The sequence below is a fragment of the Adiantum capillus-veneris genome, chromosome 3 (genome assembly GCF_014529385.1).
Source record: "Adiantum capillus-veneris isolate H3 chromosome 3, ASM1452938v2, whole genome shotgun sequence".
Classification (NCBI taxonomy): domain Eukaryota; kingdom Viridiplantae; phylum Streptophyta; class Polypodiopsida; order Polypodiales; family Pteridaceae; genus Adiantum; species Adiantum capillus-veneris.
In genome coordinates this window covers 137,031,268-137,056,420 of record NC_140933.1, presented here as the reverse complement: position 1 = coordinate 137,056,420, position 25,153 = coordinate 137,031,268, and the positions used below count along the sequence as shown (strand labels likewise).

Here is a 25,153-nt window from a genome sequence, read left to right as displayed (position 1 = left end):
GGGTCGTGATCGCTCAAGGCGGAGCAAGTCATGCACAAAGTTAGTTCTTGAATGTTGGAACTGCGGCAAGAAGGGCCACGTCAAGAAGGATTGCTGGTCCAAGAAGAAGAAGGAGACAGAGTCTCAAAACAACAAGCCAACATCGGAGGCCAATGTGGTAGGTAAAGTAGAGTAAGATGCTCTAATTCTCTCATTAGACAATGTGTCTAATTCCTGGATAGTAGATTCCGGGGCTTCATTCCATGCGACACCACACAAGCAACATTTCCAAGACTACACCAAAGGTAATTTTGGGTATGTATACTTGGGAGATGATGAAGCTTGTGAGATTGTCGGCAAAGGTACAGTTTCTGTCAAAACTGCTAACAGAAATGAATGGAAGCTTAAAGATGTTAGGCATGTTCCTTCTCTTCGCAAAAATTTGATCTCTACAGGACAATTGGACGATGAAGGTCACAACATTGCATTCGGAAACAAATGGTGGAAGATCTCAAAGGGATCTTTGGTGGTTGCCAAGGGAGAAAAAGTCAGTACACTTTACTTGTGTACTGTTAGCACTCAACCTTCAGCTTGTGCAGCAACTACAGAAGTTGACAGTGCGGTGTGGCACTACTGACTTGGGCATATGAGTGCCAAAGGAATGCAAATCTTTCAAACAAAGAAGCTTCTACAAGGTTTGAAAGAAGTGGACTTAGAGTTCTGTGAACATTGTGTTTATGGTAAACAAAAGAGGGTAAAATTTCAAAAATCAGGAAATGAAAGAAAAAATAAAAAACTTGAGTTGGTTCATTCTGATGTTTGGGGTCCTGCAAGTACACCATCACTTGGTGGCTCATTGTACTATGTAACATTCATAGACGATGCGAGTAGAAAAACATGGGTTTATGTCATGAAGAATAAATCCGATGTATTTTTCATATTTCAAAGGTAGAAAGCCTTTGTGGAAAATGAAACAGGTACCAAGGTTAAATGCCTCAGATCCGACAATGGAGGCGAATATTGCAGCCAAGCTTTTGAAAGCTTTTGTGCTAGCAATGGCATTCGGAGGCAAAGGACAACCCCAAGGACACCTCAACAAAATGGGATTTCGGAAAGGATGAACAGGACAATCATGGAACGATCACGAAGCATGCGGCTACATGCAGGCCTACCGCTTGAGCTTTGGGCGGAAGCTGTAAGTACGTCTGTGTACTTAATCAATCGGTCACCCTCAACGACATTGGATGGGGGAGTTCCAGAAGAGGCATGGACAGGTAAACCTGTGAATTATGCATTTCTCAAAGTGTTTGGGTGTGAGGCTTTCATGCACGTAGATAGAAGCCTAAGATCAAAGCTAGATGCAAAGTCCAAAAAGTGTTTCTTCATTGGCTATGGAGAAGGAGACTTTGGGTATCGCCTATGGAATCCTGAAGATGGTAAAATCTTAAGGAGTAGGGATGTAATTTTTAACGAACAAAATATGTACAAAGATTACTTGGAAAGAAAACAAACAAAAGAAACAGGTGATGAGTACATGGAGCTTGAGGATGGTGAAGACTCAAGGACTGCAAACGGTGACAATGTGCAACAACGTCAACCAAATGAGGAGACTCAACCTATTCCCCGAAGATCTACAAGACCAAGTAGACCTCCAGAAAGGTTTGTTCCTTCCTTCAACCATATCTTGATCTCAGATTCTGGAGAGCCGGAATCATACGAAGAAGCTATGCAACATGAATCCAAAGAACAATGGACGAAGAGCATGCAAGTGGAGATGGACTCACTACATCGCAACCAAACATGGGAGTTGGTTGAGTTGCCTAAAGGTAAGCGGGCACTTCAAAACAAATGGGTGTACAAGCTGAAGGAAGAAGAAGGTGGGAAGAAAAGGTACAAGTCTAGGCTTGTGGTAAAAGGTTTTCTCAAAAGAAAGGTATTGACTTCAATGAAATATTTTCTCCTGTTGTAAAAATGAACTCAATTAGGCTTGTCTTAAGCCTTGTGGATGCTCATGATCTAAATCTCGAGCAAATGGATGTAAATACGGCATTCCCTCACGGTGACTTAGAGGAGGAAATCTACATGCTTCAACCAAAGGGGTATGAAGTAAAAGGTAAGGAGAAAATGGTTTGCAGATAAAAGAAGAGCTTGTATGGTTTAAATCAAGCATCAAGACAATGGTACTTGAAGTTTGATCGATGGATGTTGGATCATGGATTCACAAGATGCGACTCGGATCACTGCGTGTACACGAAGAATTTGGGAGATGGGAAATTCATCATCCTAATGTTGTATGTTGATGACATGTTGATTGCAAGTGCTAACATGCAGGACATCAAAGACCTAAAAAAGGAGCTGTCCAAATCTTTTTCAATGAAAGATTTAGGTGCTGCAAAGAGGATACTTGGTATGAAAATATCAAGGGACAGGACGAAGAAGACAATAAAGCTATCTCAAGAAGATTACATCAAGAAGGTACTAGAAAGGTTTGCAATGCAAAATGCAAAACCAATTTCTACACCTTTGGTTGGTCATTTTAAACTAACGAAGTATATGTGTCCAAAGACACAAGAGGAGATAGCCTATATGTCTAAAGTTCCATATGCTGCAGCGGTAGGTTCTCTAATGTATGCTATGGTCTGGACAAGGCCAGACATTGCACATGCAGTGGGAGTTGTGAGTAGGTTCATGGACAACCCAGGTAAAGAGCATTGGCAAGCTGTGAAGTGGATACTTAGGTATCTAAAAGGGACAACAACAAATGCTTTGCATTTTGGAGGAACTGATATTTTTCTAAAAGGGTATGCTGATGCAGATATGGCAGGTGACAAAGATACTCGAAGGAGCACTACTGGCTATGTGTTCACGGTTGGAGGCACAGCAGTAAGCTGGGCTTTAAAGTTGCAAAAGGTGGTTTCACTTTCTACCACGGAAGCAGAGTATGTAGCAATGACGGAGGCAAGCAAAGAAATTCTGTGGCTTCACAGATTCTTAGAAGAACTTGGATTCAAACAAGACAATTGTGTCTTGTATAGTGATAGCCAAAGCGCTATCCATCTTGCAAAGAACTCAGCCTTTCATTCAAGGACAAAGCACATTGAGGTGAGATATCACTTCATATGCACTCTTTTGGAAGAGGGACAACTAAAGCTAGGAAAGGTGCATACAAATGAAAATCCTGCAGTCATGTTTACAAAGGTAGTCAACAAGGAGAAGTTGAGCTTTTGCTCATCTTCAATCGGCATTCAAGGATAAGAAGCCAGGATGGAAAGCAGTCACAGGTTTGGTTTGGAGATCAGTCTCCAAGTGGGAGATTGTTGTATGGAGCCTGATTTACCCTTGTAATTTTCTGTGGTAAAAGCGCACATTTTAAAGGCCCCCATTATGAGGAGAAGCCATCGTGCGTGAAAGAAAATCACTCACCGGAAACCAAAATTTTCACGGACAAGAATCAGGGGCAACTTTAGAGCTTTTTGTCGCCGGAATATTTCTTTTCGCCGGAATATTATGGCCGGACGGCGGTCGGAAAGTGGTTAGAAAACAACCGGTAGGTTGGCCGGTGGCCGATAGTCAATGGTCGATGGCCGGTGGTCGGAAGTCAATGGCCGGTGGCCGGTGGTCGGAAGTCAATGGCCGGTGGCCAGTGGCCGAATTCAAAAGCAGACTTGTCTTCTCAAGGGGGGCCACACATGGGCGGATTGGAGGGTCCGATTTGGACTTATTCGCACAAGGGCGGCTACACATGGCTGTCTCTCATAAGAGAGGGCAGCCCTTTTGGCCTATAAAAGCAGTCCATTTCTACACACATTTCATAGTGTGAAGTTGATGAAACAAGGTGAGTGTGAGGTGGTGAGAGTGAAGCAAGGCGGGAGCTCTATCAAGGGTTTAATCCCTTTGTAAACTACTTCTTCTTTTGAAGTGCTAAAGCCATTGAGTGGCTGCTTTCCCGTGGACGTAGCCCACATTGGGTGAACCACGTATATCGTGTGTACTCTCTCTCTCTCTCTCTACTCTATAATCTCTTGTGTGTGAAATCTATCTCTCTCCATTAAGTAATCTACTCAAAAATCTATTTAGCTACGTCTTATTTTCTAACATGTTTGTGGGATGAATAGATCCTAGATCCACCACTTGACCATTTAGACTAAGAATTGGGAAGTAGGTGCAACAAAGATCCACCACTCGACCATTATAACCAAGGCTTGAAATGTGGATCCAATTGTTGGTGTCTCCTAGATCCACCACCTTGCAATCTCAAATAAAGTGTGTGAAATAGGTAGACCTTAGATTCCCCAGTGGGCCATTCTAACCAACTCCTAGAGGGTAAGTGTATCCAAGAACCAACAATTAGCCATTGAAGCCATGTTTTGGAAGGTGGTGCAATGGTTGGTGTCTCCTAAATCCTCCAATTTACAACTTTCAACAAAGTGCGTAAGAAAGGTAGACCTTAGATCCTTAGCCATTCTAGCCAATTCCTGAAGGTGGATGCACCCAAGATCCACCACTTGGCCATGCTAACCAGATTTTTCAAGGTGGAAGCAATGGTTGGTTTCTCCTACATCCACCAACCTCCTATTTTTCAAGGTGGGTTCATCCAAGATCCACCCCTTGGCCATTCTAACCAGATTTTTCATGGTGGATGCAATGGTTGGTTTCTCTTACATTCACCAACTTCATAATTTAAACAAAGTTTGTGCAATATGTAGAAGTGAGATCCAGCACCTGGCCATTCTAACCAAGGATTAAAGGTGGCTGCAATTTAGATCCATTACTTGGCCATTTTCTGACCAAATCTTGCAAGGTGGATGCAATGGTTGGTTTCTCCTATGTCCACCATCCATCAATTTTAAATAGTGTTTTTAGGAAAGATAGACCATAGATCCATCACTTGGCCATTGTAACCAAGTATTGATAGTAGGTGGTGTAGACCGTAGATCCACCACTTGGCCATTCTAACCATGTCTTACAGTTAGATGCATTCAACACTTGGCCATCTTAACACTTATAATTTTACACAATGTTTGTGGGATGAGTAGATCCTAGATTCACCACTTGGCCATTTAGACTAAGAATTGGGAAGTAGGTGCATCAAAGATCCACCACTCGGCCATTATAACCAAGGCTTGAATTGTGGATCCAATTGTTGGTGTCTCCTAGATCCACCACCTTGCAATCTCAAATAAAGTGTGTGAAATAGGTAGACCTTAGATTCCCCAATAGGCCATTCTAACCCACTCCTAGAGGGTAAGTGCATCCAAAATCTAATAGTTGGCCATTCAAACCAAGTTTTGGAAGGTGGGTGCAATGGTTGGTGTCTCCTTAATCCTCCAATTTGTAACTTTCAACAAAGTGTGTAAGAAAGTTAGACCTTATATCCTTAGCCATTCTAACCGATTTGTGAAGGTGGGTGCATCCAAGATCTACCACTTGGCCATTCTAACGAAATTTTTCAAGGTGGATGCAATGGTTGGTTTCTCCTACATCCACCAACTGACCATTCTAACCAAGGCTTCAAGGTGGCTGCAATTTAGATCCACCACTTGGCCATTCTAACCAAACCTTGCATCTAGAAATTTTAAATTGTGTTTGTAGGAAAGGTAGACCGTAGATCCACCACTTGGCCATTCTAACCATGTCTTAAAATTAGGTACATTCAACACTTGGCCATCATAAGACTTATAATTTTACACAAATTTTGTTAGATGAGTAGATCCTAGATCGACCACTTGGCCATTCAGACTAAGATTTGGAAAGTATGTGCATCAAAGATCCACCACTCGGCCATCCTAACCAAGGCTTGAAATGTGGATCCAATTGTTTGTGTCTCTTAGATTCACCACCTTGCAATTTCAAATAAAGTGCATGAAATAGGTAGACCTTAGATTCCCCAGTGGGCCATTCTAACCAAGTCATGGAGGGTGAGTGCATCCAAGATCCAACACTTGGCCATTCTAGCCAAGTTTTGGAATGTGGGTACAATGGTTGGTGTCTCCTAAATCCTTCAATTTACAACTTTCAACAAAGTGTGTGAGAAAGTTAGACCTTACATCCACCACCTAGTCATTCTAGCCAATTTGAAGGTTACATCCAAAATCCACCACTTGGCCATTCTAACCAGGTCTTTGCAAGGTGGATGTAATGGTTAGTTTCTCCTACATCTACCAACTCCCTATTCTAAACAAAGTGTGTGCAATATGTAGACCTTAGATCCACCACCTGGTCATTCTAACCAACTTTTAAAGGTGGAATATGTAGATCTTAGATCCATGATCCACCTGATCCACCACCTGACCATTTTAACCATGTCTTAAAGTTAGGTTCATTAAACACTTGGCCATCATAAGACTTGTAATTTTACACAAAGTTTGTGGGATGAGTAGATCCTAGATCCACCACTTGTCCATTCAGACTAAGAGTTGGGAAGTAGGTGCATCAAAGATCCACCATTCGGCCATTATAACCAAGGCTTGAAATGTGGATCCAATTATTGGTGTCTCCTAGATCCACCACCTTGCAATTTCAAACAAAGTGTGTAAAATAGGTAGACCTTAGATTCCCAGTGTGCCATTCTAACCAAGTCCTAGAGGGTGAGTGCATTCAAGATCCAGCACTTGGCCATTCTAGCCAAGTTTAGAATGTGGGTGCAATGGTTGGTGTCTCTTAAATCCTCCAATTGATAACTTTCAACAAAGTGTGTGAGAAAGGTAGTCTACTTTAGATCCACCACTTGGCCATTCTAGTTAGTTCTTAAAGGTGGTTGCATCCAAAATACACAAGTTGGCCATTCTTACCAGGTCTTGCAAGGTGGCATTTGGCCATTCTAGCCAAGTTTTAAAGGTGGATGCAATTAAAATCTATTCTAACCAAATCTTGAAGGGTGGATGCAATGGTTGATTTCTCCTACATCTATCAACTTCCCATTTTAAACAAAGTGTGTGCAATACACAGACCTTACCTGGCCATTCTAACCAATTAAGGTGGCTACAATTAAGATCCACCATCCATTCTAACCAAACCTTGCAAGATGGATGTAATGGTTTGTTTCTTCTATGCCCACCATATATCAATTTTAAATAGTGTTTGTAGGAAACATAGACCGTACATCCACCACTTGGACATTCTAAGCAAGTATTGGTAGGTGGGTGATCCACCACTTGGCCATTTTAACTATGTCTTAAAGTTAAGTGTATTCAATACTTGGCCATCATAACACTTCTTATTTTACACAAAGTTTGTGGCATGAGTAGACTCGAGATCCACCACTTAACCATTTTGACCTTGAAATTTTAAATAAAGTGTGTGAAAAAGTTAGGTCTTATATCCACCACTTGGCCATTCTAAGCAAGTCCTAGAAGGTGAGTGCATGCAAGCTCCAACACTTGGCCATTCTAAGCAAGTTCTAGAAAGTGGATGCAAAGATTCACCACCTGGACATTCTAACCAAGTTTTGCAATCTAGATGCAATGGTTGGTTTCTCCTACATCCAACACCTTGAAATTTTAAACAAAATATGTGGGCTATGTAAGCCCGAGATGCACCACTTGGCCATTCTCACCAAGTCTTGAAGGTGGATGCATCCAACATCCACCACTTACCCTTGCTAACCAAGTGTTGGGAGATGGGTGCATCCAAGATCCACCACTTGGTCATTCTAAAACACTATCGGTAGGTGGGTGCATCCAAGATCCATCACTTAGCCATGCTAATGATTTTTTGAAGTTGGGTGCATTAAAGGTCCACCACTTGGCCATTAACCGAGTCTTGAAATGTAGATACCTTCTTAACGCTTTAAATGAAGCATCTGAAAAAGGTACATCCTAGATCCACCAATTGGCCATTCTAGCTAGATCTTGAAAGGTGGATGCAATCGCTAGTGTCTTCTATACCCACCACCTTCCAATTTTAAATAAAGTGTTTGGGATAACTAGACCCTAGATCCACCACTTGGCTATTCTTAGCACTCTTCCCCTGACCTTAGATCCACCACTTGGCCATTCTAACCAAGTTTTGGAAGGTAGATGCAATGGTTGGTGTCTCCTAGATCCACCTCATTTGAATTTTGAACAAAGTAAATTCAAACTTCCCAGGAAAATTCAAAATTTTTTGCTTCAATTTTAATTTTCCCGCCTAAATTCAAATTACCAGGCTCTAGTTCATATTTTCTCGCTAGAATTTTCCCGCTTGAATTCAAACTTTTCCAACTAAATTTAAAGTTTCTTGTAGAGCGAAACTCAAACCCCAGATCCACCACTTGGACAACCTTAATATACAAGCACTTGTGAAGAAAACATATGAGATCATGCTTCACGGAGATGTTACAACACGAGAGCAAGTTCCACCACTTGTCCAATCGCAATTTCAACCCGAACCTCAAGCCTAAATCCTAGGTCCAACTAGCAGCCTAGGTGAAATTAATATGATAGCTTTTCTCATTTTATCCCACTAGGTATTTGTCACTAAGCTATAATAAATTTATTGAGAAAGAAAAATAAAAGTCAAAGTTTGAGACGTATTGGACAGAAAGAAGCCAAACAATACCAAAGCATACCTTAGTACAAGAATTAGCCTCACCCAAACTCACAAGTAAGTCTACTCAAACTTACACTATCGTGTACATTATTGTTTTCACCTATAAGTATGTACGTTTAAGTATGTACATAGAACCTTTACACAGGAAAAATAATCACACAATCACTCATATGTCTATACATACAATGCATGAATATTATCAACACAATGGATGTACCTACACAAGAAGGATAGACATAGCCATAATTGAAAAATTTTAATCTTGTCTGAATGTTTGTGTGAGAGAGAAAGAGTGTGTGTTTGATTATGCATGTTTATGTGTCTGTGTGGGTGTGCATGTGAGTGAAGAGATTATTGAGAGGAAGAGAATATATGTCGGTTGTGTGTGTGTGTGCGTGTGTGTAAAAGGAGGCACACAGAAAAAAAGAACCATGTTGGTTTCTTGAAAACCTAAAACTGATGCAGATGAAGGTTAGAGAAAGAGAGAGACAACGAGACAAAGAGAGATTTGTAATACTTCACCTTGCCAAACTCTCGATCTCTACACAACGAGACATGCTATTTGTGACGATGTGAAAAACCTCTGTGCAATTCAGCTATGATGTGAGCTACATGTAGGACTATCTTGGACGGTGCAGGATACTAGTTTGCAAGAGCTAAAATCTTCCCTTGTTTGCAAGTGCAATCTTCTTCTATTTTGCCTCTATTCTACTGAATAGCCTTTGTTTTTGATGAATCCCCTTTCTGCTATGAATCGCCTCTGTGTTTGTCAAATTGCCTTTGTACTGTTGAATTGCCTTTGTACTCCTGAATTGCCTTTGTGCTTGCTGAATCGCGTCTGTTCTGTCGAACAACCTTTGTCCTATTGCTTCACCTATGTTTTGTGTGTCGTCTCTATTCTATTGTTTTGATAAATTTTTTTGTTTCCTTATTTTTCACTATTTTCTTACACTAAGTTATCTAAAAAGCTATAACGTGTGTTTTTTAAACTTAAAAAACAAGGTTAAAATTTGAAAGATTTTCTTTCAAATTGGACGTTTTGACTTGGCGATTTAAAAAAAAACAAAAAAGTGGAGCCCCCAAACCCTGCCACCGGGGGCGTTGCCCCCGAACGCCCACCGAGGGTGCTGTCCCTTGGACCCCCCTGCTGGGGGGAATTTCAAAGAGCGAGCGAGACTTTTCGAGTAAATAAAAACTCGAGCAAACTACTGCAAAAATCCCAAGGAGCTTATGTTTCCCTACCATCTCTAATAGCATTTTGGACTCGATTAAACATCATTGTCTCTTCAAGAACTCACCCTAAGCACACCCATATAGAAGCCATCTAAAATGAAGTTTGAGTAAGAAAGAATGCACAAATCAACATGTTAGCACAACGAAAGAAATATTCCTCTTGAGCCATTTCGTCACCATGAACATCTTCCTCTTGAGCCATTTCGTCAATCTCTTCATCTATCAACTTCTCTCCTAGATTTGTCTCACGACTCCACATGGTGAAGCTCTATAGCATAAATACGCCCATTCTGGTCCTTATCGAAAACCTTGAATGCTTCTTTCAACCCCTCCTCAAAGTCGGTATCTTTCATCTTGCGAGCCATCAAATTCAAGAACTAAGGAAAATGGATCATCCCATTCCCGTCCGAATCCACTTCATTGATCATCTCTTGTAGCTTTAATTCTGTCAGGTTTTGTCCAAGTGAGCACATCACAGTACCAAGCTCTTTGGTGGTGATATTGCCCTCATTGACATTGCCATCTTTTGTCGGTAGAAGAGATTGAATGATTCCTTGAAGTCCGAGATCTAGTCTTCGCTCAATTGCTCAACCATCGTGCTAAAGAAAGCACACGCATAAGAGGATGTAGAAGAAAACAAAAGAAAACATGGCGAGACGTAAGAAGAAAGATGATGAAGAGTGGTGAGTTGTGAGGGTGAGGAGGAATGACGAGTTGTGAGAAGCACGATTGTGTCTTCCTTCAAGCTTATGAAGGTGGACCATGGGGGTCTTTGACTTGAATCCCTCTCTCTCTCTCTCTCTCTCTCTCTCTCTCTCTTTCTCTCTCTTTTAGATAACAAGTTGGTTGATTGATTTTTCACAGCATGTGATATTAAAACCTGTTTAAGAAAAAAATACAATGGGTCACAAACAAGGAGAACCCATGTGATTTAGAGTATTCCACTGCCTCCTATGGCCCATAGCATTGCCATCACACTAGCGCTATCATGTAAAAGCAACTTTCCTTTGAGAGAACAAGCAACACTGGCCCAATTAATGCTTTAACTTGATACTATGCATTCAAAATTGCACACAGGAGCGAGTATAGCGGTATTAATGGAGATTAGGCTACCTTGAAAGCAAAAAGACAAAGTGCCTCATTTAAAAGGCTTTTGACCCTTAGAAATCAACAGCTCGTTTGTTGCTTGCAACACGGTGATCTTGTCCATAGTAAGAATTTTTGAGAGTATATTAGGATTCACTCTAAGCACTGCTACCGCATACAAATAACAAGTCTAACAATGCCTGAATCCCCTTTGCAAAATTTGGATGATTAACCCCAATTTTATCTCCACTACTTTTCCTCCATGTAAGAGCTATGGAGGAGCCTCGTAGCCTTGAATCTTCACAGGCCACCTAACTTTGGCAGCAATAAGTAGCCGTAGGCGACTCATAGCAATTACAACTCGATTTTTATGATGTGAGCGATCATCCACAGCCTGAGCTACTACGCCCGTTGGAAGATGGGTAAGGCGGATTCCACTGTCAGTTTTGTTTCGGTGCTGACCACCAGGGCCAGAAGCTCGAAACGTGTCCATGCGACACGCGAGAAAAGAGAGCTCTCCGAAAGTGCAAGGTAATCATCATGGGCCTCAGTTGGGCGAGCACCACGTCGCTTGCTCCAGTCTTCTTGCTCTGAGATCCTTTCTTCATAAAACTCCTCCTCTCTTTGAAACCACCCCTCATCTTCAGCCTGAGTCTTATACCACTCTTCATCAGGATTGGGCAATGGACTTACGCCTTCATCTTTCTCCAAAGCAGCAGTCCCGAAGTTCTCTGAACCTGATTGAAACGTTGAGTCTGAGAGATATCTCGAAGGTCCCACTCTTCGTCATTAGTGACAGCTGTTGGCGATGGGGTGGTGTGACGCGCCCTCGTACTGTTCAAGTTGACAAGTGGTAACTGGGATGTCAGCGAAATGAGCCTTCTACGTGAAAAGAAACGAGGTTCAACCAGTGAAGACGATGAATAGGATGAGCAAGAAGACGAAGAAACACGGAGGCGGTTCAAAGTCGCCATGACGGCTACCGGACTGTGCCTAATGCAACTCTCAGCGAATTTCAAGCGGAGCATGGCAACAGCTACATCGTGTTCCGAGCTGCCACACGGGCATATTGGCGCTCTCTCTCTCTCTCTCTCTCTCTCACACACACACACAGAGAGATCCAAAAACTCCTGAAAACAGCCCGTGGCGCCGCCGACTGTTTTTGAGTAGTTTTGAAATGCTTATAACTTATAAGCAAACAGACATACTCGAGGTCTAAAAACTCGTCGCGGACTGTTTTCAGAAGTTTTGAAATGCTTATATACTCACTCTAAAAGCAAACAATTGGCTTTGTTATTCGTCATCCCTCCTCCTGCTAACCAGACCTTAGCCTGAGAAAGTTCGAAATCAAGTGCGGATAGATCAGTCCCTCAAGCCCAGACGCGCGTGCGCGTGCACGCACACACACACACACACACACACACACACACACACACACACACACACACACGTATAGAGAGAGACATTGTTTGGCTATAGCATCAGATATTGATCTCTCCCAAGATTGTACTAGGCAAACCTGTTCATCGCATGTTGCTAGCTGCCCCCTCTCCAAGCCCTTGTCGTATTTAAAAAAGCATGATGCTCCCTGTGCCGTGTCGTTGGTCTCCATTTGGCCTGCCTCCTCCTTGCATGCTGCATGGCTCCACCCTTTGCCTAGCGCCAACCTTTCTTGCTTCTCTCCTCGCTTGCTATTTACCAGCTGCCCATTGTCGTCTCTCGCTTCGCAAATACCCCTCCAAAAGGCTCTAATTCGTGGAAATTCCCAAAATACCCCGCAAATTTCAAAAATTTCCAAAAGACCGTTTATCTATTTTGGTTGGATTGTTGAAGATTTTATCATCTTTATTTCTTTTCTACAATTGAGATGCGTCTTTTCGTGCTTGGCATGTAATTTGTCACAAATTACCTAGCAAAAAAAGGCAATTATGTCTAAAAATAATGAAGGAATTCAACTCCAAAGCCTACATAACCAAGTCGAATTCTAGTTTTAGCATATTGTATGATAGACAATCAATCTTCTTATGAAAAGCTATAAATTTTTTTATTTTTGGAGAAATTTAGTCTCACAACCAGGGGTAGTTTGAGAATTTTTTAAATGTGAGGGGTATTTTGGGAATTTTCACAAATTAAAAGGGTATTCGGGTAATTTCCCTTTTACTTTTATGTTTTTGATTACCCTTTCACTTCGAATGTAGATACCGCTGAATAGGAGTGTATTCCCATGCTAAGGCAACATAGCTTTGTTGATGCAGGCAGTTTTGTTGTGTTCCCATTGATTTCGTTGCGAACATTGTCTTTGCATTGTCTTATTCTTCTTCACTCCATCGTGGAAGATGAGAGAAGGTAGGGAGAGGAGAGGGGCATAGTTTTGCCAACTCTGCCAAACTTGGTAGAGTTGAACTCTTGCGTGCAATGTTCTTACTAGGCTGCCATGGTCGGCGTGCAAATCTTCTCTAAAACAACCCATACATAACTTTCAACTTGTATTGCCCATAATCTTCATAGATTGCTAATAGCTATAGTGGAGATTCCTTTACTTGCTTGCTTGGGTAAAACTTCGAATGTCTCGCAAGTTTTGAACTCCTTAGCCGACATGAGAGATTTAAAGACTCTGCTCTAGCCAACTTGCACACAAGCAACTCGTGCTTCAAGAGAAAACTTCATCTCTTAAAAAAACTTGTTCCCCCCCAGCTCCAAGAAACACTATTGCTCCCTCTTAGGCGTCGTGTTTTGAACTAGCCTATTCGCTCTCGTGAATTGTGTTTCGCCTTGACCAGTTGCCTGCCCCGCCAACTCTCACCTTCCTCTGTTCGCTCATCGTCTCGTCACCCACCATCTGCGATATTCCCTTAAGTTATCACGAGATATTTCTACGAATTCTCTTCAATGATTTATATTCGAGAATTGTAGGCAGATAATCCTATTTTTCTCTACTAAAAGTCTCTATTAATGATGAGATTCCTTTCTATGGAAGTTGCTAGGCTAATAGCTAAACTTTGGAATTCCACAAGATTCCTTATAATGAATCTAATTGGATTTCATAGGCTTGTGTTGTATGGGATTTCAATCGTCAGCTTTCACTACTTGCGCTTGTGCCCAACAACTCATGAAGTTGCATGAAGGCTGAGAGAGACTGAGAGAGAGAGAGAGAGAGAGAGAGAGAGAGAGAGAGAGAGAGAGAGAGAGAGAGAGAGAGAGAGAGAGAGAGAGAGAGAGAGATGACGCCTCTCGGTTGCTTCCTTGCAGTCTGACATGCCTAGACTGAAGATGGTAAAAACTATCCTAATTTTTAGTCTCCAATAAAGTAAAAGTTAAAGATTTTTAAAAGATTCCGTGGGCAGTGGAATACATGTTTATTCCTCCTAATAAGGAATAAAACAAAATTGGAGACATCTACTAGGGCAATTAGTGCCTCGTAAAAAATGTACAAACTTTGGTAGACAGCAGCCCAAACAAGATTTTATCCATCTTGTATCAAATTTTTGAAGGAATATTTAATCTTCATTATTGGGTAAAATTCTATCAAGTTCTTTTGTCAACACAAGTTTGAAATATTACATTGACAAAATTCTATCAAGTTCTTTTGTCAACACAAGGTAGGCATTTTTGTGATACCTTGAAGAGAGAGGGGGAAGCTCATTGGGTTGGTTCACAACCATGTAGTGTGACTACTTTTTAGTTACCGAGAAAAAGAGTGTAATTTTAATTTCATCCATTTTTAAAGCGGATTTTCTTCTTCAATCTAGTTTGGTTTTTTAGTTTTAAGCTAGTGATAATATCTTAAAGATTATTTTGTCAAAAATTTCTAGTATCCAATAGTGGTAGATACATCTAAACAGGTTGCATGATAGTCTTCATGTGGAATAGAGTGCATTTTGAGCCTTTGTATAGATATGGGATTGTCTCATTAGGCAGTTGAGCCTTGTAGGAGAGTCATATCAAATGTGTGTGATGTTTTTCACTATTCTGACCATCATAGCTCCACAAAAAATCAAGAAGAGAGAGTGGTGATCAAGGGTGTGCCTACACTTGGGCTAGCAGGATTTACATGCTCCATTTAGAGTGACCTATTGTTAGCTCATATGGTAGAGTTTGAACAAAAGTCATCCAATTATAATAATGCACCTATCAGGCACCTGGAAGGCATGTAATGTGTTACAACCATGGGTCCAGACCCTCAACAATCTGGATAGAAGGGAGGATATCTCATCTAAAATTAGTGTTCAATTGCTTCAAGTGTCATGTCTTTATGGTGGGTCTGGCTCGGTTTTACCAGTCGCTCGGTAAAGTTCACTCGGCGTATGGTAAGACTCCCCCGCTGGAGGCGTTGCCCTCAGACCCCCACCAGGGGCACTGCCCCCATATTTCATCGAGGACGTTGGCTTAAGACCCCGATCAAGGATGTTATGCATGAATCTCCATTGGACCCATCATTGGGGGTGTTGATCTATGATAAGTTGTACGATGGGTGCTACTATGTTGAAGCTAAGTCACAATTAGGTTTCAAGATGAACCACTTGGCCACATGTGCAATAAAAATCATATTGAATCCTAGAGATAAGAAATATCCTATGATAGGTTTCAATATGAAACATAGAAAGAGGTCCACCATTTGTGCAAGCTAGTCATAGGGAGTTGATGAAACAAGGTTATAAACAAGTTATGTCCAAGCATAACTTAATTATAGCATAAAGAGCCACAATGTCCACCACTTGTCTAAGCTAAGCTCTTTTGAATCATAGAGGGTCATAAGGCCGACCATAGTCCAATGTATACTCAATCAAAACATAGAGAGCCATCAGGTCCACCACATGTCCAAGCTATGTTTGATTCAAGGATATAGGACCATAAGGTCCACTAATCATCCAAGCTATACTCCATTCAACCATATACTCCATTCAAGCATAGATATCCATAAGGTCCACCACTTGTTGAAGCCGAGCTCCATTTAAGCGTAGACAGCCACAAGGTCCACCACTTGTCCAAGCCAATCTCCATTGAATCATAGAGGGTCATGATGTTTGTCGCCCACTACTTGTACAAGTTATTATCCACTGAAGCATAAAGAGCCATAAGGTCCACCACTTGTCCAAACTATGATATATTCAAGCATACAAATAGAGATAGATACATTGTATGGCCATCATATCTCCAATATATCATCTAAAATATCAAGCATTCATTGCTCTCAAGCTTCATTATATGCCCAACCATAAGTATTATGGATTATTTGCCCAACCATTGCATGCCCAACCACACCCTTTCTCCAACCTAAAGTCTCATGGATTATTTGGTCGCAATCGCCACCATTTTTCTAACCTATAGTACATTGTCATATGTAAATTGTGGTTTTCAATTTTGACTTTTTAGACATTCTTTTGTATGTAATTTTGACATAATTTCTACTTGATTCTACAATTAAGAATTGAATCTTTTCATTTATAGGATGGACTTTCAATCTGGGGAGAAAATGCACATGATATTTGACAATGAAGTTGTTGGTGTTGGTTGTGTGTGTAGAACCGATGAAGATTCCACTTGTGGTGGTATAAAAATAGGCCAAGGAAATGTATCCATACTAATGGAGGAATGCTTCAAGGATGTGAACCTTCCTTTTCCTACAATGGATACTAATTCCCTCCAAGGAAATGTATCCATACTAATGGAGGAATGCTTCAAGGATGTGAACCTTCCTTTTCCTACAATGGATACTAATTCCCTCCAAGGCTCACCTTGGAGTGCCGTTCGGTGGCCAAAGATTCAAATATAGCATAGTGAATGCCAACTTAATTGGACCAATGCAAAGCTACAATCATGAGTAAGAGGATCATGTGGACGCACAAGCTATAAATGCAATATCAGTAACAAGCTACAATGGTGATGAGGAAGAGGATAATGTGGATGCACAAGCTACAGATGCAGTACCAATAACAAGCCCAGAGTTTGAAACATTGATACAAGAATCTTGGAAAAATCAAAGGGTTCTTTTAAAGGATGAGACAATGATGCACATTGTCAATGAGGGAACCATTTTATATGTATTTTCACATGATTATGTCAAATTTCAAGAACGTGGTCTTGATTGTATGGGTGTGGCTATTGAAAGATCAAATCACAGCAATGAAAATGTGGTTGAAGTGGGTAGCATTACGTTAGTGGAATGGTCTATCAAATAGACAACAATGTTGAATGGGAGCCCATTGCAATGATTTGTTCCCATTGATGGAATGCGTACTCAAAGTGAGTATGTAGATGCCGATGAAGGAAATGCTCAAATAAGTCATGAGGGTGATGATGTTCAATGTTCAAGGAAGAGACGATACACTTTCATCAATAGGATGCAAAAAGAAAAAGCACAACCAACTTCTAGGTTCTATCTATCACCTGAATCGGTTCAAAGGGTTTCATGTATTGATTGTTGTGCAAAAAAATGTTGTCAGTATGAAAATCATGATATGGTGTTGAGGTTACAAAAAGAATTTTGGGGAGAAGACACGAACAAACTATGTTTATGATGTTCTCTCCATATGCTACCAAAAAGTTGAGAAGGTGCGGTACCAGTTTAAGATCAATGGGACTATTGTTTGTTGTAGGGCATGGTATGAGCTACATGAAACGCCAAAGACATCGTTTTAACACTACAAGAAAAACTTTGAGAACAGTGTGCGTCAATATGTACATGGAAACACATGTACATTGAGAAGAGGACTTCAACATACTAGCTTAGCAAGAGTACTGCTCAATGAATTTGTGGATAAAAACTTTGAAAAGATGCCACATAGAAGTAGAAAAATGTTGGATGGTTCAAGGAAAACTCAATTGGTATTTCCATCAATATACAACCAAGTGGATATTTTAAGTGATTAACACAACACTTGAACAAATGGGGTATGAGAAGAAGCTTTCCCAGTCTTATTTTGGTAGAATTTGGAACAAAGAGTACCCACATGTCACCTTAACAAAGACAAGTGAGTTCTCTAAGTGTATTATTTGTAGTTCAATCAAAGCAAGATTGGAAGCCAAAAACCTAACCTTGAAGAAAGAGATCTCCTCTTGAGGGAGAGAGAAGTTCATAGGGCACAACAGAAGAGTTGTAGAAGCCTATATTATGCATGGTGCACATTTTCAGAAACTCAACAAGATAAATGTGTATGCATAATTCATGATAAGATGGATCAAAAGAAGATATTAATTCCAAGACTATGTGCTATTCCCAAGGGTGTGGATTCAGTTTACAATTTGCAGGTGGCACTAATTGGCATGATCACTCATGGACATGGAGAAGGTCATTATGGACACTTTGTTTTGGATGGTTTGTGGCTAGCTCATCCAAACCTTACAGTTGGCTCAATTGCTAATTCTTTACACAACTTAGAAAGGATGGATAAGCATCCACTTGGTGATCTGGTAACAAATGGGCTTCTGAGGAGCAATGTTTCACTACTACATGCTTTGAACACAAGGGACGCTTTAGACTACCATAACATGAGTGACGGCAAAGAGCCTATTGTTCAATCACCTAAAATTGCACAAGAGGATAATTTGCGGTCAAGATTCCGCAAGTTGCCAGAGAACTTATTGCTACAACTGGATAATTGTGATGGGGGGAATAAAAACCGATATTTATTTGCTTACTTGTCATTGCTTGTTGCAAGGGGGGTTTTCAAAACCATCCAGCTAGGATTTTTAATGGTTGGACATACACATGAGGACATAGATGCTATCTTTAGCAGGTTTTTAGAGAAGTTGAGAGGTACACATACTTATACTTTGCCACATTTGATGAATACACTAAGGCCTAGCTTATCTTCATCTCCAGCTCCATTCTTGCTCACTAAGGTTCCCGATTTCAAGAAATACTGTGATAGCTATGAAGGAGTACGAGCGGAAGTGCGATGCGAGAGAGAGCGCGAGAAGAAGAGCATGACGATATGGTGAACTCACTCTTCTCTAATGTGTAGAGCCTAGTGAGTTCTTATTAGGTTTTTACAAAAGAATATGTGTACATACCTGGCAGCCCGCCCACTTACCTGGGCGACCACATTGGGCTTTATACCCCAACAACCTCCCACTTAAAGTCCAATGTGGTACTTTAAGTGTGAGAGAAGCTACTATACAAGCTAATATACAAGAGACGTAGAGAAGTGATGTACTACCCTACACCTAACTGCTTGCGAAATGCGCAAAGCTCTCTGAGGGAAGTCCTTTTGTAAGTAGATCAGTAGGATTTTCTGTGGTGTGAACTTTGACAAGCTGAAGTTGCTTATCCTCAAGCATTTCCCTGATGAAATGATACTTCACATCCACATGCTTTGTCTTTGAGTGATAAACTGAATTGCGAGCCAATTGTATAGCACTTTGACTATCACAATCTAACACAGGCATCTCTTCTTTGATTCCCAAATCTGTTACTAGTCGATTAAGCCAAATTGATTCTTTGCATGCCTTTGATGCTGCAACATATTCAGCCTCTGTAGTAGACTGAGTAACACAATCTTGTAATCTAGAACGCCATGATACTGCTCCACCAGCCAATGTAAAGACATACCCTGACGTAGACCTTCGGTTGTCTAAGTCACCTGCATAATCTGAGTCTGTAAAACCCTTTACACTTAGCTCCTGACTCCCATAGCATATACGCATACTCTTTGTAGCTTTCAGGTATCTCAATATTCCTTTCACTGCCTCCCAATGTTTCTTGCCTGTGTTTGACATGTATCGACTTACTACTCCCACTGCAAATGCAATGTCTGGGCGAGTAGCAATCATTGCATACATCAAACTACCCACTGCAGACGCATATGGAATCTTATCCATTTCATCCTGTTCTTCCTCAGACATAGGACAATCTTGTTTGCTAAGTTTCACATATGGTGGCAATGGAACACTCAGTGCCTTTCCCTTCTCCATATTGAAACGTTGCAAAACCTTGTCAATATACTCTGTTTGAGATAACCAAATCAACTTCTTTGATCTATCTCTCTCAATGCGCATACCAAGTATATGACTTGCCTCACCCATGTCTTTCATGTCAAACGATTTTGCCATCTTTGACTTCAAAGCTGAAATTTCTTCCAAGTGCTTGCCAGCAATCAACATGTCATCCACATACAAAATAAGGATCAGCCAACTACCATCCTTAGCCTTCTTTGTATATAGACAGTGATCGAACTCACTACGTTTGTAGCCTTGAGAAAGCATAAACTTGTGGAATTTATGGTACCATGCCCTCGGTGATTGTTTTAAGGCATAAAGACTCTTTAACAACTGGCATACCCAATCTTCCTTGCCTTTCTCAACAAACCCTTCTGGCTGCTGCATGTAAATTTCCACATCTAAATCACCATGCAAGAACGCTGTCTTGACATCCATTTGGTGCAACACCAAATCTAATATGGCAACCAATGCAAGAAAGCATCTCAATGTAGTCATCTTGACCACCGGAGAGAAGACTTCATCAAAGTCAATGCCTTGTTCTTGCTTAAAGCCCTTGGCAACAAGCCTTGATTTGTACTTTGACTGACTATGATGAGCGGTGATCTTATACCTGTAAACCCATTTACAAGGTAGAGCCTTTTTGCCCTGTGGTAATTTAACTAGCTTCCATGTCTTGTTTTTATGCATAGCTTTCATCTCTGACTGCATGGCCAATTGCCAATTCCCGGAGTCCTTCATTTGCACTGCTTCCTTGTAACATGAAGGCTCATTGCAATTAGTCAACATGACATAGTTCATAGATGGAACAAACCTATCAGGAGGTTGCGTGACACGTCCAGATCTACGCACAATAGGTGGCTCAGGCTCAGCCACAACCTGTGGTTCCACTCTATCCTGTCCTTGCTCCTCTTGAGCCCTGACATTTTGTCTTGCACGTGCAGGTCCATCTTCTTGGAAGACAACTCTTCTAATCTCCTCAACCCTCTCTGGTGTAGAATGATATTTGGATTCATTAAAGTGAACATCATTGCTGCGGACAACCTTTCTGGATTCGGGATCCCAAAGTTTGTACCCCATCTCACTAGAATTACCATAGCCTAGAAAGATGCACTTTCTACTCTTTGGCTCAAGTTTGTTCCTAAATTCCTTTGGAACGTGAATATATGCCTCACAGCCAAAGACTCTGAGATGCTTGTATGAGGGTATTTTGCCTGACCATACCATCTCTGGCACTCAATCCTTCTGCAAAACCTTGCTAGGAGATCTATTTACAAGATGAACAGTTGTTGATACAGCTTCAGCCCAAAACCCATTTGGCACCTGTGCATTAGACAACATACTTCTGACCTTCTCTTGTATGGTCCTATTCATCCTCTCAGCAACACCATTTTGAGGAGGATTGTAAGGAGCAGTAAGTTCACGTTTTATACCTTTTGACTCACAAAAGTCCTGAAAGGCCTTTGAAACATACTCTCCACCATTGTCAGTGCGTAAGCATTTAAGCTTCTTGCCACTCTGATTCTCCACAAGTGTCACAAACGTTTTGAAAACACTAAACGCTTCATCCTTGTGCTTGAGAAACTAAACCCATACTTTCCTCGAGTAATTATCTATAAATGTCATAAAGTAAGAATCTCCCCCTAGAGATAGGTTAGGCATAGGTCCACACAAATCACTATGAACAAGTGCCAACTGTGTATCTCTTCTACTGCTTCTATGCTTATGTGGCTGCTGTGTTTGCTTACCATACAAACAATGTTCACAGAATTCAAAATCATTAAATAAAAAGCCAGGCAAATAACCAGAACGAGACAAGATTTCCATTCCCTTCTTGGACATATGTCCTAACCGGCTATGCCACAAAGAAACGTTCGGCTGCTCGGTTACATTGATTACATTTTTAGAGACATTTGATACATAAATCATGTAAAGTCCTCCAGACTTTACTCCATGTGCTACTGTCATAGAACCCTTTGATATCTTCCACATGTTCTGTCCAAAAGTGGTGACGTAGCCAGCATCATCAAGTAAACCTGTGCTGATCAAGCTCTTTGTAATTGCGGGAACATGTCTCACATTCTTCAGCGTGAAAGAAGAGCCATTCTGAAACTTCAATTGAACATCTCCAACACCTAAGATCTCACATGTCTGCCCATTGCCTAGCCGAACATGATCTTTAGTGGTCACATAAGAGGTAAACCACTCCTTGTTTGGAGACACATGAAGTGATGCCCCTGAGTCTATAATCCAGTCACTCAGTGCATTTCCATCAGATGCTGTAAGAAGAGCTGAGTCCATTGTATTCTTCAAGAAGTAGATGTCTCCTGAAACTAGACTGTCATCCTCTGCAACAGTGTTTGTCACATTTATTTCTTGAATCTTCACTGAGGACTTGTTCTTCTCACCATGGTCTTCAGCTTTCTCTTTGCCTTTTTCTGCTTTCCATTCTCTGCAGTCTCTTTTCATGTGACCCTTCTTGCCACAATGGTAGCATTCTATGTCACTCTTGCCTTTAGCACTGCGGGACTTGCTACGAGACTGATTCCTCTTTCCACCTTTGTACTTTTCTTTGGTCCTTCCCCTGACAACTAAGGCTGTTCCTTTGCCTTTGTCCATTGTCTTTCTATTGGTTTCTTCAGTAAGCAGACTTCCTTCTACACCTGATATGTTCAAACCATTTGGAGGTGCAGAATTACTGAAAGCTGTGCAAAAAGTGTCCCAACTTTCCGGCAATGTGATCAACAGGAACATAGCTCTAACAGGTTCATCAAACTTGACACCTTGAGCTGACAACTGACTATAGATTGTGTTGAATTCATTCAGATGATTGGACATAGGTGTCCCTTCTTTCATCTTCAAGTCAACAAGCTTCTTAAGCCAGTATACCTGTGAAGCTGCACTCTGCTTCTCATAAAGATCACTCAGCTTTAACCATGCTTGATAAGCGGACATCTCGTCTGCTACATTGAAGTAAACGCTTTTTGCCAAAGTAAGCATAAAGTGCCAATTCATCCATTTCGCTCCATTCATCTTCGTCCATATCTTCTGGTTTTATCCCCTTGAGCTTTATAGGTTTTATCTGCTTCTTTTGTACCAACACGTGCCAAATTTGCTTCTTCCACAATGGGAAATTGGTTCCATCCAGCTTCTTGATATTGTAAAGAGCAGTGTCCTGTGATCCAGCCATAGCTATGCTTCACAGTAGTTTACTTTCCTGGGAAAAATTCGGCAGAGTTTCCCTTGTAAACTGACCTCTGAACCAATATCAACCTGTCAAATGAACCAAGAAAGCTTCAAATTCTGCAGAAATTTTGGCAGAGTCTCCTTTGTAAAATGGCTCTGGTGTACTAAAAACAGACCAAAAAACAGCTCAAAAAACCACTGTCTCTCTAACACTGTAAGATGTGGGTAAACCTGTCCTGCACCTGTACTGTCTCTGACTGTCCTGTCATTGTCCTGTAAGCATAGACTGCGACAATGCCTCAACGGCAGTAAAGCAAAGATGCAATCCCAATTGTCTAACTCACAGTCAATACATCCTAGCTGCCTATCTAAGGGTGCTCGAGGGATCGCTCCAAGACCTGTATCACCGAAAGGATCTCAACATTTGAGAATCCCCCAGCTCAATAAAACCTCACTCGACCCTCAAAAAAGGCTGCAGTAAATCTGACAGTACATAGACTTTCCACAAAGTCATACATCCACAAATTTCCCACTGTATGTTGTAACCACTGCGGCGGTTGTTTGCTGCGTGACTCATAGCCAACAAACCCTCAACAGACATACATCATCTCTGACAATACATCCCATGTGGAAGTACCTGCAATGTCAGGATGAAATCTGGAATATCTAGCAGCAAACACAAGCTACCTGATGAACTAGTGGATGTCGCCTACAGTCTGTGTGTAGATGCGCCCTTGTCGTATGTGACATGCCTCCAAGAACTGTGAGCCGTCCTTCGATGTGTAGACAGCCACAAATCAACACTCTGGGAGTGTCGACATCCTCAGCACCTGCAGTTGTAGTTCGAAAACCCCAAATTTGCAGAGTCGGATCTGCACCCGCTGAGACCACGTAGTCGAAAATGGCCTGCGCAGAACTTTGTCGAAGCCGAACGGTGACCGAGATGACCTCAGAATGAAATTCTGAGCACATCGAGCCCTGCGGGTGTTTCCACAAGATTTGGGGCCGTGTCTTTGCATGTCGAATTTCACTCCAATCTGAGCTAGTGACTCTAGCCTCCTACAGTGCTGCCCCGAGCCTCGATCTGAGCTTTGATACCAGTTGAAGGAGTACGAGCGGAAGTGCGACGCGAGAGAGAGTGCGAAAGAAAATCACGACGATATGGTGAACTCGCTCTTCTGTAATGTGTAGAGCATAGTGAGTTCTTATTAGGTTTTTACAAAAGAATATGTGTACATACCTGGCGGCCCGCCCACTTACTTGGGCGACCACATTGGGCTTTATACCCCAACAAGCTATCTTTGTGATGGAGAGGAGATACTTGTTGGTCACTCCAAATCACTTCAATTTAGGTTCTTTATGCAAGAGCAAACATCAGTGATGCAATATAAGGCACATGTAGATGTTTCAGATTGGAGTGAAGTATTCATCTTTGGAAAACAGACAATGAAAGGAATCCAATGTTACCACAAGGAAATCTTGCTTGGTACCAATGACACAATATGTTAAGGCCCATGAGGAAGTGATTCTAGGACTAAAGAATTACATAAGGTTTTGGTAGAATTTAGGAGGTTGTATATGTGTGCCAAGGTACTATAGACCCATGATGGATTATTAAAGTAAGGTGATTGATGAGATTGGAAAGAAATCAAATCAGAAGCATTGTTGTATGAACATATTTGGCCAAAAACTCAGGAACATCATCAATTACAAAGAAATGTGATGAATTTTCAACAAGGGACAGAGAGGTTCTTAGATTTGGAAGAGTTGAATGATCATTTTTGTGGACCTACACGAGATAGACCAATCGAAGAATTTGACCCCATGATTGATGTGCAACAGGGTGACTTTGTAATGCTACTTCCAAGTGACACAGAAATATATCCTGTTTGGCTTGCCATGACTTTGTCAGGCATTGACAAAGAGCCTACATCACCAAAATATGGAAAGATTTTGATTCAATATTGGGCACCTTGTGCTAGAAAGAGTGGTATGACTGATGCTCAAGCTTACACCAATTGTTGGAAGGGTTTTTGGGCTATAAACTACAAGGACCCACAAGTGTGGGAAAATATTGATGCAATCATTTGGTCTTGGAGACCAAACAAACAAGGGACATTTTCTAGAATTAAAATTCTTGAAAGGCATGCTTCAAAAGCCAAAGAAGAGCTGACCCGTGCAGATCAACCATGTTTGAATCAAA

The 25,153-nt window shown here is 41.3% G+C and overlaps 1 pseudogene; it reads right to left on the bottom strand.

Moving 5' to 3' along the window:
- Positions 1-10,879: 10,879 nt before the first annotated feature.
- On the bottom strand, positions 10,880-11,895 carry LOC147461789 (uncharacterized; annotated as a pseudogene).
- Between the last annotated feature and the right edge of the window lie 13,258 nt (positions 11,896-25,153).